General features: G+C 43.6%; 1 protein-coding gene across 1 annotated transcript in view; it reads right to left on the bottom strand.

Moving 5' to 3' along the window:
- Positions 1-13,203, bottom strand: part of PCGF5 (polycomb group ring finger 5) — a 73,372-nt gene extending 60,169 nt beyond the window's left edge. The window contains exon 1 of the mRNA XM_074874913.1: positions 12,781-13,203. The gene's annotated coding sequence lies outside the window, so the exon portion shown is untranslated. The remainder of the gene's footprint in view (positions 1-12,780) is intronic.
- Between the last annotated feature and the right edge of the window lie 893 nt (positions 13,204-14,096).

Below are 14,096 nucleotides of genomic sequence, written 5' to 3'. Positions count from 1 at the left end.
AGTATTGTGGGCTTCTCTCTATTATTCTACAGTTATACTAGTTCTTTCCTAAACTCTGCCTGTCTCTTCCCACAAATACTGTATTCAGAACTCATCCATAAGATCACTGTCACAGCTTCCTAAAAACCAGTTTGTTTGTTTTAATAAAGTATTTTTAATGAATCTTGTTTGTTTTAATGACAAGAAAAGTTGCAAGCTGAGTCTACTAGAAGTGAGATATGTCTGTGTTGGAAACTGACTATAAACCATATTCTGGTGTTACCATGGCACTGAGCCACAGCTAATATACTCTGTCTTCATATTACACTAACCATAGGCAGATATCTTCTCAGTTTCTTCAAGCTCAGGCAGCAGGAGCTTACATCTGCTTAAAATCACATAGATGTGCCCCAATGCATATTTAGATTAAGTAATAAAATAGTGCCTTTGTACCTCCAAGCAGCACACCCAAGTACGTTATGGAAAAATATACCTGTATGACTAGTGCCTCTCCCCAAACCCAATTTGTCTATTACATTCCTTTGTCTAAATACACAACCTTTAGGCAAAACCAATCTCATAAATCTCCATGAAACCAAACACAACAGAACTCCATATCTAGATGGGCCTTCTGAGATCACTATAACTTCAGTAAAATTACAGACTCCAAAAGAGTTGAAGAAAAAAATCTGTGCCTTCACGTATGTGAACTGTAACACTGGTTTTAATACTATGAATGCATATTTCCTACCAAACAACCTAGTATAAAAGGCAGTTATGCTTTTTTTTTATTTTATTTTACTGCCAGGTGGTTGATACCACACACACACACATACCCACTCATTCCTCTAGTATTTCAGTGCTCCCCAAATAGTAAAAAAAGCATCTTCTCCACAACCTATTCAACAAGACAACACTGCCAGCCATAAATTACAGGTACAGAAACAGGAGACATAGAAGTCGACGTCCAAACTGTCCCAAGTACTCTTTAGTTCCATACACCTGATGTAAGTTTTAAGGTTCAATTTTTTAGGACACTCACGACTCTTAACAGTAAACAGCTCAGTTTCGCATGATTTTAGTTGTATTGGTGATGTCAGAACACTGGCAAATTTGGCTAAGTGTGTCTTGCAACTGTTACAAATTGAATGGCCATCTGTGAACCGCTGACCTATATTACCTACCCAGCATAGAATAGTCATTTAGCATCCAAGATAGGCAGAAACTTGTCCTCCAAGGCAGCATTCAACTCCCCTAAACTGAGACCATTCTTTGTCTTCCTGAATTCCTCTGCGTCCATTCTACACGCTGCTGCAGACAACTCCTACTGTTAAATACCCAAACTCTTTACAACTGTGCAGTGAATAAGGGGATGCTGGGGAGAAAGCCATTTAAGAACAGAATTGAAGAGCACTACAATGGATAAATTATGGTCACACCAACAGCCTAAAATAAGAAATGTCTTAATATTTTAGCCCTTTAGCCTTAAACCAGCTAGATTAGAATAGTCTAATTTTTACACTTAACCATGCCCAAAATACAGGAATTTTACTGCAGTCAGTATGACTCCGTGCAGTGTGAGTTGTCAGGAGCTTGACTTCTGCACCCGCCAAACAAACCTCATGTGTATGAATAAACAGAAGCAATACCCAACGAGCAACCACCGAAGGGAAGAGACATTCTCTTCCTGTTGTTCTCTCTGCTATTTGCTGATAGCAGAGGAAATAAAAGGCTTAGGAAGTATGCTCTCTACTGCTTTTGCATGCCCTACCCCTCCCCTGAGAAGGAGACCCTTCCAGACAGATCGTTCAACATCCACCTCCACATTTCCCTGTGTCTAGACCCTCCTAATGGTTTTCTAACTTCCTTTACCCTCTGATACCTGGAAACAGAAGCCACTTGCAATTCTCACTCCTCTGCAGAGCAGTCACCTCTTCTTTGTCCTTTATGGTATCCATGCCCCTAACAGAAAAAGCAGAGCTAATCTCCTCCTTTTTAATACTTGTATTGGAGTCCACATTGGGATTCAAGAAGGAACAATGACAGGGAAAATTATAGTCAACTCCTTGGCTGCAGATGCTGTCTTTGGAAAATGTCACTACCAAAATCTCACCAGCCTCTTCTATGAACTTATACAAACTTAGGGGTTTTTTTTCAAAGGCTTATACTTAGATCAAACACTGTTCTATTTTCACAAGAACAGGAAAAAATACATTCATAATACAAGGGCAATAATTCAGCCAAATCTGAATTCCTGGCTCAATGAAAAGGTTACAAAAATTTGATTAACTGGGCAAGATGACAACTTTCCCCTAATGTTGTTCTTGGAATTATTTAGTAACTGACAATTTTATAAGCAGGTCTATGGTAACTTAACTACAGTAAGTACAAGCAGTACCTGTGGTTAGGCTTTCCTCTATCTACAGGCATATTCAATATTGGCATAAAGTCAAATGGATCAACTGAAGTTTAAATTACAGCAGTTTTCATCAGCTAAGGCTAAAGTTCTAAATTATTTCTATTTTTACGGATTCTACCTTGAATTCATGAGACCCAAGACACTTCCTTTGAAAACATACAGTAAAAATGACATGGTAAGCAGCTATCATCACTGGCAGGAAATTTCTTTTCAGTCAGCACATTACCTGTCGATGTTATCACATATTACCCCCCCAAAAAGATGGAAACAGTAAACCCAAAGGCCCAGTGTTGAGCAGATCTTTGCAAATATTCTTTATGTATCAGAGGTGCTTGAGAAATCTAGGTATAGGACAGCTAGACGGGGGAAGCCAGAAGCGTTCTGCACTGCCAAGAAAAGAGTCAGATGCAGAGTTTGCACCTAGTAGTCCAGGACCAGAGAACATCAAACTTGCTCCAGCAGCTCATGTCCATGTGACCCAAACCCATTTGTAGTGCAGCAGCCTAATAAGTATCTAAGAAAGGAAGACCAGAGATTACCTTAAATAAATATTAAAGGACTGCTTTCTTAATGTACACTGTTCTATTCATGCTGTTCTTTTGTCAGTGTAATTACATGCGTATTAGCAAGACCTCTAAGTGCCAGAATGAATTCCATGAGAATGTTTTTCATCAGAAGATTCCACCTCTCACTTCTCAGTCCTGATCACCAAGTCAAACCTAGAAACAAGAATTCATAGATCTTCTAGATATCAAAAATGATAGACTTACTCAAGATACTGCCTCTACTGCATGATGACACTGCAGCTAAAGCTTTCAGTGTTCTGGTGGTAATGACCTGTGTTCTTTTTGATCATGACGGAGCACTCCTTACAATTTCTCCCTATACTAATATCCCCTTTGTTTTACAGGTGATAACCACACTTTTCCCTCAAATTAGCTATTTGATTGACATAATTACAATAAACTCAAAACAACTATTCCCAACTTGTCCTAAATCTACAGTTAACTGAACAGCAGAGCTGATCTAATGGACTGGTTGTATCAAAAAAAGGGAAATACCATTCTCAGCTTGTTGATCTATCTGTAAGTCCATTTAACACACTAGCCCAGCAGAAAATTTGTTTTTATTAGTTTCTTGTTGGGCTAGTTAAACTTAATTTATTTGGGGATTTAACAACTGCCAGGGCTCAGACAGCATAAAGGATAGTAGCAGCACTTCCCTTGTTAAATAGCAGTGCCTACAGATGTCTTCTGAAACTACACCCTTAGTTCAAGGTTTGCTGCTACTATTTGAGACCTGAAGAAGGGCTTGTATGCCCAAGAGTTTGTGTGGTTTTCCCTATTGTATTAGTTAATGTAATAAGAGCTATTATACCTTAAGAATCCAGATGTTATAGAAAAGCTCCCCTCTTACAAGTTTGTCACTGGTTTCATCCAGCTTCACACTGAATTCACTGGAAAAGCTCCTCTGCAATTATTGGAAATTTTGAATTGTAGACTAATCCCATGTAAATTTATGTTCTAAATTTTCAGCAATGAACACGCAAAAGTTAGACATCAATAGTAGATTTTAAACACTTGCCTGTGTGAGGCACCATCACTGAGTACATTATTTCAAGTAAATCCATTTGCATTCTGTGATCACTGTCCACACAAAACACTTGCAAATTTTGGTAAATGTGTATTTGGGATGAAAGCATGAAAATTTACTGTATCTATGATATATCAAAAGAGTTAAGATGGAAAGCCGAAAAATATTGGTTTGATTAAGCAGCTCTTCAAAATCACTTTGTATGCAGGGAAATTCTACAAGCCAGATTCAACCAAGAGTACTTAGTCAAAATATCATTTATATCATATAAAGGGTCTTTTGTCTCTGCAGCTAGTACTGATGATTCTTCAAAAAAGTAAATAACAATTTTATAAAACCATGAAAGAAAGAAACATCTTTAACTTCATTCAATCCACACATTGGCTATTTAAGATCTGGTCTTCCAGCTGAAAAAAAGAACTGTGTTTTCATTACGAAATTAATCAAGAGCCTGGTTTCTTACATGTTCCATTCTTCTTCTTGAGGGAGGAAATAATATAATTGCACTTGCTTTAATTAGTGGTGATGCATCTCTAAGAATCACTCAAGACTTGTATCTCAAGATCAACTACTTTTTTGTGGCAGAGAGAATTCATCTGTCGTCAGATCTGATCAGTAGTAACTAGCACTGAAATGTATCTTCAGAATATTTAATTTTTGGATTCTATTACTTTAATATGCTTTGTTAGTACACAAGGATTTTAATAGATGTAACACAATGCAAAAGTCATCAAGAAACTTAGGTAAACAGATAATCCCGGCACATTTTACATCCCAAAGAAAAGTGATAATTTCTCTTTCAGGGACTTTGAACACGTAATGGAATAATCTCATAAACAGACTTTCCAATCCAAATTAAATTAATAAGGCAATAATGTTTTACCAGTATTGTTTAAAACAGAACTAGGAAGCAAAATGCAAAGTCTTCTGCTATGGAAAGGAACTCCAATGCTTTTTCTTTCTTCTACGTAGAGCTTCAGATTCAGGAAATTAATATCTTGTTACAGGTCATGCCATCAGTTTTACATTGTATTATTACGTCAGCAACTTCTAAGAAGACTCACTGTTAAGTCTTGGATAGCTGCTTTTATGAATCAAGCCCTGCTATTGATCAAGGCCAGTAAGTGCTATCACTGTACTGACAAAGCTAAAATAGGAATTATGACCATACAAGTAATTTCAATCTGCAGGTAATTCCCTTCTGCGTCATGAATTCACAAATTACGAAAAATGCAGCGATTAGGAGAATGCCAAGACTGGAAATTAAGATTGTTCTCTAATAGGAACTTTTTCATCGGTTAGTGAAAGCTACAAAACAACTGGGGCAGAATACACAATACAGCCTATATTCTTGTCTTATTAGGGTTTTTGTTTAAAAAGCTCTTATTTACATAAATTATCCCAGTTTTAAAATGACTGAAAACAAAAATGAAATGTCTACAGGCAGATGAAAACACAAGAATTAATCCAAGTGTGTTCTCATACATTCACACTATCTGTATGAATACCTATTAAAATACTTTGATTTCTTATACGATGGTAGAAACCCTTTTAAAAAATGTAAATGTTAATGCATATTAAAATGTTCCATTTTATAGTTCTAAGAGAAATCTTGGATATTCTACTTCTGCAAATTAGTTTGTCAGCTGCAGCAACTGGGAAATATGTTACTGTCTCATAAAAAGTCATAAAATCATCTATATGATCATACAACTTCTAGTTCACAGTTGTTGCAAATTACTGGGTATTGTCTTGCTTTGTTTGGTAAAATGGAGTCCATTAGCACTGACTGAAACTGTTACAGAACAATTATATTAGTCCTGAAAAAGTAATCCATGAACATGAATACTTTTAAAGACCACTGCAAAGAGAAATTAATATAAATGTACCAGGTAACACTACACTGAAAATCCATATATTTCCTATACTCTGATACAGTGTCAATGTGAAATCACCCTTGTAATTACAAGGTGAAGATAAATTGCCCCTCTGTCATCAAGTTATAACCACAGCATTTGGTTCTTCATGGAAGAAGTCAACTGTAGCATTTTCATCTGTCTATAATCAGTGTAAGCAGTCCCTAACTCCACATCTCTGTGAAGGGAACCAGGATACTCAGGTACAAAAACTGTGTGATTCCAAGTCCACAGCTGAGCAAACCTCTACTCAGGGTACCACAGGGTATTTTGGCTACACAAGAAATTCACAAATAATTTTTGGCTTTCATTTTTATGAAGGACCAGAAGATACTATGAAAATTACAACCGATCTATCCCTTACAGAAGTTCACCACATTTGAAAATTCCTGTGAGATTTTTCCCGCTGAACTATGTTAAAACAAAACGGAAGCCTAACTTTTCTTAGGGCTTAATCTTGCTCTTGGTGGTATTCATGGTCTCCCTCACTGGAACTTCACATGACTCACAAAAACATGAATTTAGATTTGTTATTCTCCTTCATTTGTACTGTTGTCCATTTGGAGTCATATTTTACTTATAGTGTTGGTCTTTGGACAAACGTTCTAGTAAAACTGCAGAACACTTGTTTTGTTTTTTCTTTTCACTGGAATAAAAACACAGTAAAGATTCAAGCAAAACCATCTAAAATGAAAGTTATGATTTATTACTTATTTCCATAGAGACTGGAAGCCAAATCAGTGCCGCAAATTTTACAAATATGGAATGAATGTCAAAGTGTTCCCCAACAGCTCATAATACAAAAGTTAAGCTGTAACAGGTGAACTAAACAAGTGTGCAGGGTGGAGTTTGGAAGATGGGAATAATAAACTGGATGCAAGCAATTCTACTGCAATTACAAACTACTACCCTCCCTGCTGGTATCAGATTGTATGCACTGATTCAGCTGTCTGCTATCCATAAGCACAGAGCCATAGATTTTTCTGAGGAAGCAAATAACTGCCAGAAAGTTGCCAGAAACAATGTATCTTTGTCAGAAAATAATCTTGTAACGCTGCCATCAATAATATGCATAGAATGAATCATACCCATGAATCAGGAGAAAAACACAGCTTCACCATTTCGATCCCAACACTATTTCTTGGTACATCTCCATTAGTGATTTAGTGTGTAGGAAGGGTTCTTTTTGATAAGAATTTGCTTTGAGTAGAAGTGGTATGACTACAAAGTGGTTTTTCCCCTTGTGGAAGCACCAATACTGAAGCTGTGCACAAGGGGTCACCAAAGGCACCCCATCTGCAGTGTGGATACCTGGTTCTTCAGCAGTCCTTGTTCAATGCCCATGTGGTACACTCTTCAAAACAACTGGTGCAAACTCAATTGCCAGTGAAGATTCAACATGGGAAAGCAGTTTTTGAACCGTAACAGACTGCAACAACTTGAAGCCTGGCGCCTCCCTCTTTGCGATGCATCAGTCACTAATATAACAGTATCTTAAGGAAGTGAAGATCCTCTCAATAACTTTTACTCTCATCTTTAACCTCTTTTGAGAAAGTAAGCCTTCTCATCTTTTCCTACTTAGGTCCTTTAGAAAAATAGATTATGGCAAATTAGCAGGCTATTTTTTTAATTTCAGCCAAACTTGAACACATATAAACACATATAATGCATGTGTCATAACATGTATAAAACAATGACAAACAAAGGAAGAAAATTATTCCATAACAGGAAAGAAACAACCAATGCACAGTAGCAAATGAACAGTTTGGCCAGATGTTAGGAAAACTGCTGAAACACGTATGTATTCAACAATTAATAATGGGATAAATGGTTTCAGTTTTAGGCAATCAGTCAAAATGACTGGAAAAGGGGAAACATAACCCATTTTTAAAAAGGGAAATAAAGAAGACCTGGGGAACTACAGGCCAGATGAGTCAGTCTCATCTCTGTGCCTGGCAAGATCATAGAGTGGATCCTCCTGGAAACTATGCTAGGGCACATGGAAAATAAGGAGGTGATTGGTAACAGCCAACACAGCTTCACTGAGGGCAAATCGGTGGAATATGGGAAGAGCGGCTGACGTCATCTACCCAGACTTGTGCAAAGTATCTGACACTGTCCCACATGACATCCTCGCCTATAAATTGGAGAGACATGAATTTGACAGATGGATCCCTTGGTGGATAAGGAATTGGCTGGACAGTCACACTCAAAGACTTGTGGTCAATGGCTCAATGTCCAAGTGGAGAGCAGTGATGAGTGGTGTTCCTTGGGGTCAGTATTGGGGCCAGTGCTGTTTAACATCTTTGTTGGCAACATGGACAGTGGGATCAAGTGCACCCTCAGCAAGTTTGCCAGTGACACCGAGCTGTGGGGTGCGGTCGACACGCTGGAGGGAAGGGATGCCATACAGAGGGACCTGGACAGGCTTGAGAGGTGGGCCCATGCAAACCTCATGAAGTTCAACAAGGCCAAGTGCAAGGTCCTGCACATGGGTCAAGGCAATCCCATGCACAAATATAGGCTGGGTGAAGAGATGGAAAGCAGCCCTGCAGAGAAGGACTTGGGGGTATTAGTGGATGGAAAACTGACTATGAGCCAGCAATGTGCACTCCCAGAAAGCCAACCGTATCCTGTGCTGCATCAAAAGAAGTGTGGCCAGTAGGTCAAGGGAGGTGATTCTCGCCCTCTACTCCTCTCTCATGAGACCCCACCTGTACTGTGTTCAGCTCCGGGGCCTCCAGCATAAGGACATGGACCTGCTCAAGCAGGTCCAGAGAAGGGCCATGAAGATGATCAGGGGGCTGGAGTACCTCCCTTACGAGGACAGGCTGAGAGAGTTGGGGGTGTTCAGCCTGGAGAAGAGAAGGCTCTGGGGAGACCTTACAGCAGCCTTTCAGTACTTAAAGGGGGCCTGCAGGAAAGATGGGGAGGAACTCTTTATCAGGGAGTCTAGTGATAGGATGAGGGGTAACAGTTTTAAACTGAAAGAGGGTAGACTTAGGTTAGATATAAGGAAGAAATTCTTCACTGTGAGGGTGGTGAGACACTGGGACAGGTTGCCCAGAGAGGTTATGGCTGCCCCTCCCTGGCAGTGTTCAAGGCCAGGTTGGATGGGGCTTGGAGAAACCTGGTCTAGTGGAAGGTGTCCCTGCCCAGGGCAGGGGAGTTGGACCTAGATGGTCTTTAAGGTCCCTTCCAACACAAATTTTTCTACAGTTCTATGAAAATTATTTGTTTCATATGTAAGAGCTAATACTGACAGCTGTTGGGACCACAGTGCTCAAGTAACACTATATACCTTTCACTCCAGAAGTGTCCTACACATGGTAGTGAAAAATTTTTATTTTATAAGCAATAATTAAGATAGAGACAGTAACACTGATATTTCCTACATGCACCTAGATATACACAGTCTTGTCATAGCATGGTAGAACTTGCTGCCAGTGCTACACCTGCTCTGCTCATCATGGGCTTCAGTCTCAAAGTCTGTCAAGCTGTCACTTTTCATGCCACTACATTTACTGGAAAAACACAATAATCAGGGAAATAAGCTTCATTGTAAAAAATGTCTAAGGCACTATCTGCCAACATTCAGATCAGTTACAACTCTAATATACAAAGCAATACAAAGTGATACACCTTGGTATAGTATCAACTTTTTCTAACCATTAATATTTTAAATACTGAGACTAGTAATAGAAATTAAACTTCATCCCAGACAATTTTAACAAATGTTTTTAACTGAGGATTTGGGGAGCAAATCCCCACACCAATGTGCACTTGGTGCAAAGTTTTCAACTGATGGAGAAAAGATTCTCTTTTTCAACACCAGCAGTATGCCTTTCTACAGAATAGTTCAAAACTTTGCTTGGGACTGCTGCATCTGTCTAGAAAGGGTCTGTAATGCAAAAACTGCAAAAAGGAAAGAATTTTATTTTATTTTTGCTATTGTTAGCCATTCAGTTCTAGTTGAGATACCTGGAAGGACATATAAAGGTGATGTTGGCACCAGTCTTTCAGAGCACAAAATCTGAAAAGCAGGTGATAACTTGAACTATTTTTTGAGCAAAGTAATATTAATTTCAAATAAACATTATAACTTTGTATCTTTTTTTGATAAAAGGCAGTGTAAGATTTGATATATATTCATAAATTTATCATGCTAAGAACAAAGCCTATGTATCCCAACATAGCAAAAACTAAGATACAAAGTTCAGACACTCCACTTCTATCTGCATTGCCCTCTGCTGTTCTCAAAGTTCTGCTGTGCATCCTACGGTAATCTGCTTATCAATCCTAAAAATGGAGCTGCTCAGAAGCAACCTTAAACCAATCCATTTTATCTCACTTTATTTTGCACATTCTGCAGGCTTAAAAGTGAAACCTAGAATTTTTCACTTCTACTTTGAAGCCTAGAGCACATATAGTGCAGGCGAAAACAGCTGGAGCAGTCATGAGTCCACTTTCAGTATTATTTGCTTTACTGCTTTCAGCTGAGGTCTGGGCACATAGAATGCCATACATACTGTATGTTTCTATCTTCTTAGTAAGAAAATTAAATAGAAAAGGATTAATGCTATTTGACTGTTGATCTAAATGCACACATAAAACAATATTTTCCCTGTTTGTTTTGACTGCCCAATATACCTAACTTAAGAGAATCTCTACTACAAACAGTGTTCACAGTTGCATGCAGTCTTAACTTGGTTAGCTTCTGACAGTGAGGTGTTAAAAGCTGCACAATGAACCCTGAAGTAATACAGTTTTCCCACACTCAGCTGTTCCAATCCTGTAATTAATGCTATAAAACTGTTTTTGAAGTGCAAGTGCTCTCAGTTCTAGACAAACAAAAATGGTAATACGCCCTTTCTCCCCAACAGTAACAAATACCCAAATCAATCCTTTCCATGACTGATTCCACTGCTGTTTGGAGAATGGCTAGAGGTACAAACCAGGGGCAGTGAGATAAAGTATACCTGATGCCAAAGGAGACAGAATGGTTTGCTAGTAAGACATACAAAGATCTTTACCTAACATTCATACTGTAAAACCAAATGCTTGTATGTGTAAAGCACTACCACTGTTGTAAACAGTGACTTCATTTCTTGACAGTGGCAGATATGCTGAGGAAAAAAGAGGAATTAATCTTACAAAATTCATAGTTCTGCCTCTGTACAGGGAGAGTTAGACTTGTCAAGAAAACATGGAGGATGGAAATTCCACTTTGGAACCAAGTCAGAGTTCAAAGAAAAACTATATATAGGACCCAGCCTCAATTCCATTTCAAACAGCAGCAAGCAAGAGGATCAGGAACAGAAGTCTATCTAGGTACAACTTTAACATGTTTATTAAATAAACTGGCTTAATTTGCTTTCCAAATATGTATTTATATATTTTTTACTCTAACAGAGACTATTTTTGCTTAACAAAACTAAGCAAAACAAATCCCAGATTAAAAGCATCTGGGATCTGTCTCTGGCTTCAGGGTATGGACATAGTGTGATACTGGGGGGGTGGGGTGGGGGGATGTTTAAATTTTATTTTAAATGAATACACTTTAAATAACACAGTTACTTAAACCTTCCCATTAACATCCCCCTTTTGAGAATTTGGCTAGAATAAAGGGTAGCAAGTTGCTACAGAAGGAGGTTACCATTCAACCACTGAGCCAGAAAAACTGCAACTGAGTGTTGCCAAACTTTCACAGTTCACAAACTAGCCCCAAGAAACCTGGTGGGTTTCTGAGCACTGTCTATACTTGTTACATCCCATCGGGTATCAGAAACTGACACTAACCTTTCACTATCTACAGTACAACTCTGCTCCCTCACAGTTGTGTGTGTGTGTGTATGACAGATGATTCACTTGCTTTTATTCCATGGAACTGATGATTCATTCAATCGTCTCCAGATCATGCTAACATACTAAACATGCACATAAAGGGAGCAAAACCAAGTTCTCAAACTTTGTTATGCTCAAATGGGGGGGGGGGGGAAGAGAGAGAAAGAAATGAAGAACTCAAGCATGAGGAGAGGAACCAGAACAGGTTATGTTTCTGCTCAAAGGCAAGGTTTGTGAAACACACCCAACCCACGTGGAAAACGAGCTGCCGTATTTCACCGGCGGGCTGCGAGGTGAGCTCCCCGCCCTGCCCGGGCCGCCCGCTCCGCTCCGGGCCGGGCCGGGGCTGCTCCCTCGGCTCCGGTGCCTGGCGCGGGGAAGGCACGGCGGACCGGTGTGCCCCCCGTCCCCCCCCCGCCGCCACGCAGAGGACTTGTGCCTCTCCTCCTCCGGTGACATCTTATATAATAAACCAAGCTAATCACGACGGAAGCGAGCCAAACTGCCACGGAGCATTAGCCAGGGATAACTGCCCGCAGGAACAGATGCTTTGGACCAGAACCTACTCCTCGCTAACTAGCCGCCCAGGCGCCTTGCTAGAAAAATCCTCGCCGGGGTGGAAACGGCTCCCGCGGCAGCCAGACGCGAAGCGCTCGTCACCCAGCCGCGCTGCGCGCCGGCCCCCTCAGGAAGCGACAAGCATCGCGAACGGCAGCAGCCTCTTCCGAGCGCATTCCGCCGTCGCCGCCAGCAGCCAGCACCGCCGCCCTGCCCTGCCCTGCCCGGCCCGGCGCGGCCCGGCGCCGGCTCCCTCCTTCGCGGCGAATTGGAGGAGAAAGTTACTCGGCTGCCCCTGCCCCTCGCGGCCCCGCTCCCCGCCGCCGCACAGTTCAAGAGCAATGTCACGTTCAACAACTTGTTATGACACATGATTCCCCCCCCCCCCGCCTCCCGCACGCATCCACACCCCGCCGCCGCCCGGCGGCCCCCGCCCGCCCCTGCCGCCGGCCTGCGCGGCGGGCCCCTTACCTTCCCCCTCGAGAGGCCACGGGCACCCGCGGGCGTGTGCGGGAGTGGGGTGCGTGTGGCGGCGCGGGCGGCGCCGGCTGGGCGGGCGGGCGGGCGGGGGGAGGGGAGGGCGGTTGAGGCGGTTGGGCGGCGGGAGCGCGCGCCTCGCCGGAGTTGTTGGCGGGCGGCGGGGGAGGCTGCGGGGCGGCGCGGGGAACGGGCGGGAGCGGCGCGGAGGGGAGAGCGGGGGGCGGAGGAGTTTCCCGGGGCTTGTTTACGCATTGCCGCCCCGCTCGGTGCACGCACTTCACTCTCTGATTGGACACAAACTGGGGCACAGCCTGACTCGGGCGCTGCCGGCCCGGCGACCCCCAGCGCCTCTCGGCCGCCGCTGGAGACCCCCGCTGGGCTGCGCCGCGGCGGGACACGGGGCGCGGCGCCGCCGCCCGCCCGCTCCCCGCCCCGCGGGCTCCGCCAGCGCCCGCCGCCGCCAACCGCCCGCCTTCAGACGCTGCCCGGCCGCCCCTTCTACGCATGCTCGGCGCTCTGGCGGGGGCCCGCGAGGCGCCTGCGCCCCGCGGCGGCGCATGCGCACTGAGGCGGCGAGGCCGGCGCCAAGCCGCTGCCTGTTCTCTGCCCTCCCTTCCCGCCGGGGGCGGAGGGGGCGAGCGGCCGGTTAGTTTCGGGAAGGCCGGCTGGGTGGCCGGAGGGGCCGCGAGAGCGTCCTCCGCCCGACACCCCTCCCCCCCCTGGCGTGGGGGGGAGACGTGACCGAGTGGGGACCGGCGGAGTTGTCCGCGGCCCCGCGCTTCCCCGCGGGGCGTTACGTAACCGGTGGTTTCTCCGCGGCCCCGCGCTGAGGGCTCGGGGGCGCCGCGTCTGTGCGCGTCCTTAGGAGGGTGAAGGCGGACGCCCTTGTCAGCGCCAGCGCTTCTGTCAGTGGTACCGCCCGGGGAGGAGGGGCGTCCCCGCGGGGCTGCGCCCCTCGCTGGTGGTGTGGGTGCGTTTCCCTACGGGGGAGCTGGATTTGCTCCCTCCGGCTCTTGCCATGGAACGGGAGCGGCCGGGGAGCGCCGCCGCCGCTTTCCCGCCCCGGGCAGGTGCGTCCGCGTCCTGGGGGTTCGGTTCGTGACAAGAGCACCCACATCACCCCTCGATGAGGAACAGGACCCTTTCTTCTCATGCTCTTAGCGCATGGGATCAGAAAAACTTCAAAGTTTGGGTGGTACGCGGGCACGGCCTATCAGGTGCGCAGCGTGTATCTTCAAGCAGCAAGGTTTACTGTTCTCTGAACAACTGCTGCACAGAAATACCGTGTTATTCCTGTTTGTGTAGGC

The sequence above is a fragment of the Strix uralensis genome, chromosome 7, assembly GCF_047716275.1.
Source record: "Strix uralensis isolate ZFMK-TIS-50842 chromosome 7, bStrUra1, whole genome shotgun sequence".
Classification (NCBI taxonomy): domain Eukaryota; kingdom Metazoa; phylum Chordata; class Aves; order Strigiformes; family Strigidae; genus Strix; species Strix uralensis.
The sequence above is the reverse complement of the archived record's forward strand: the minus strand, read 5'-3'. Positions and strand labels throughout refer to the sequence as shown.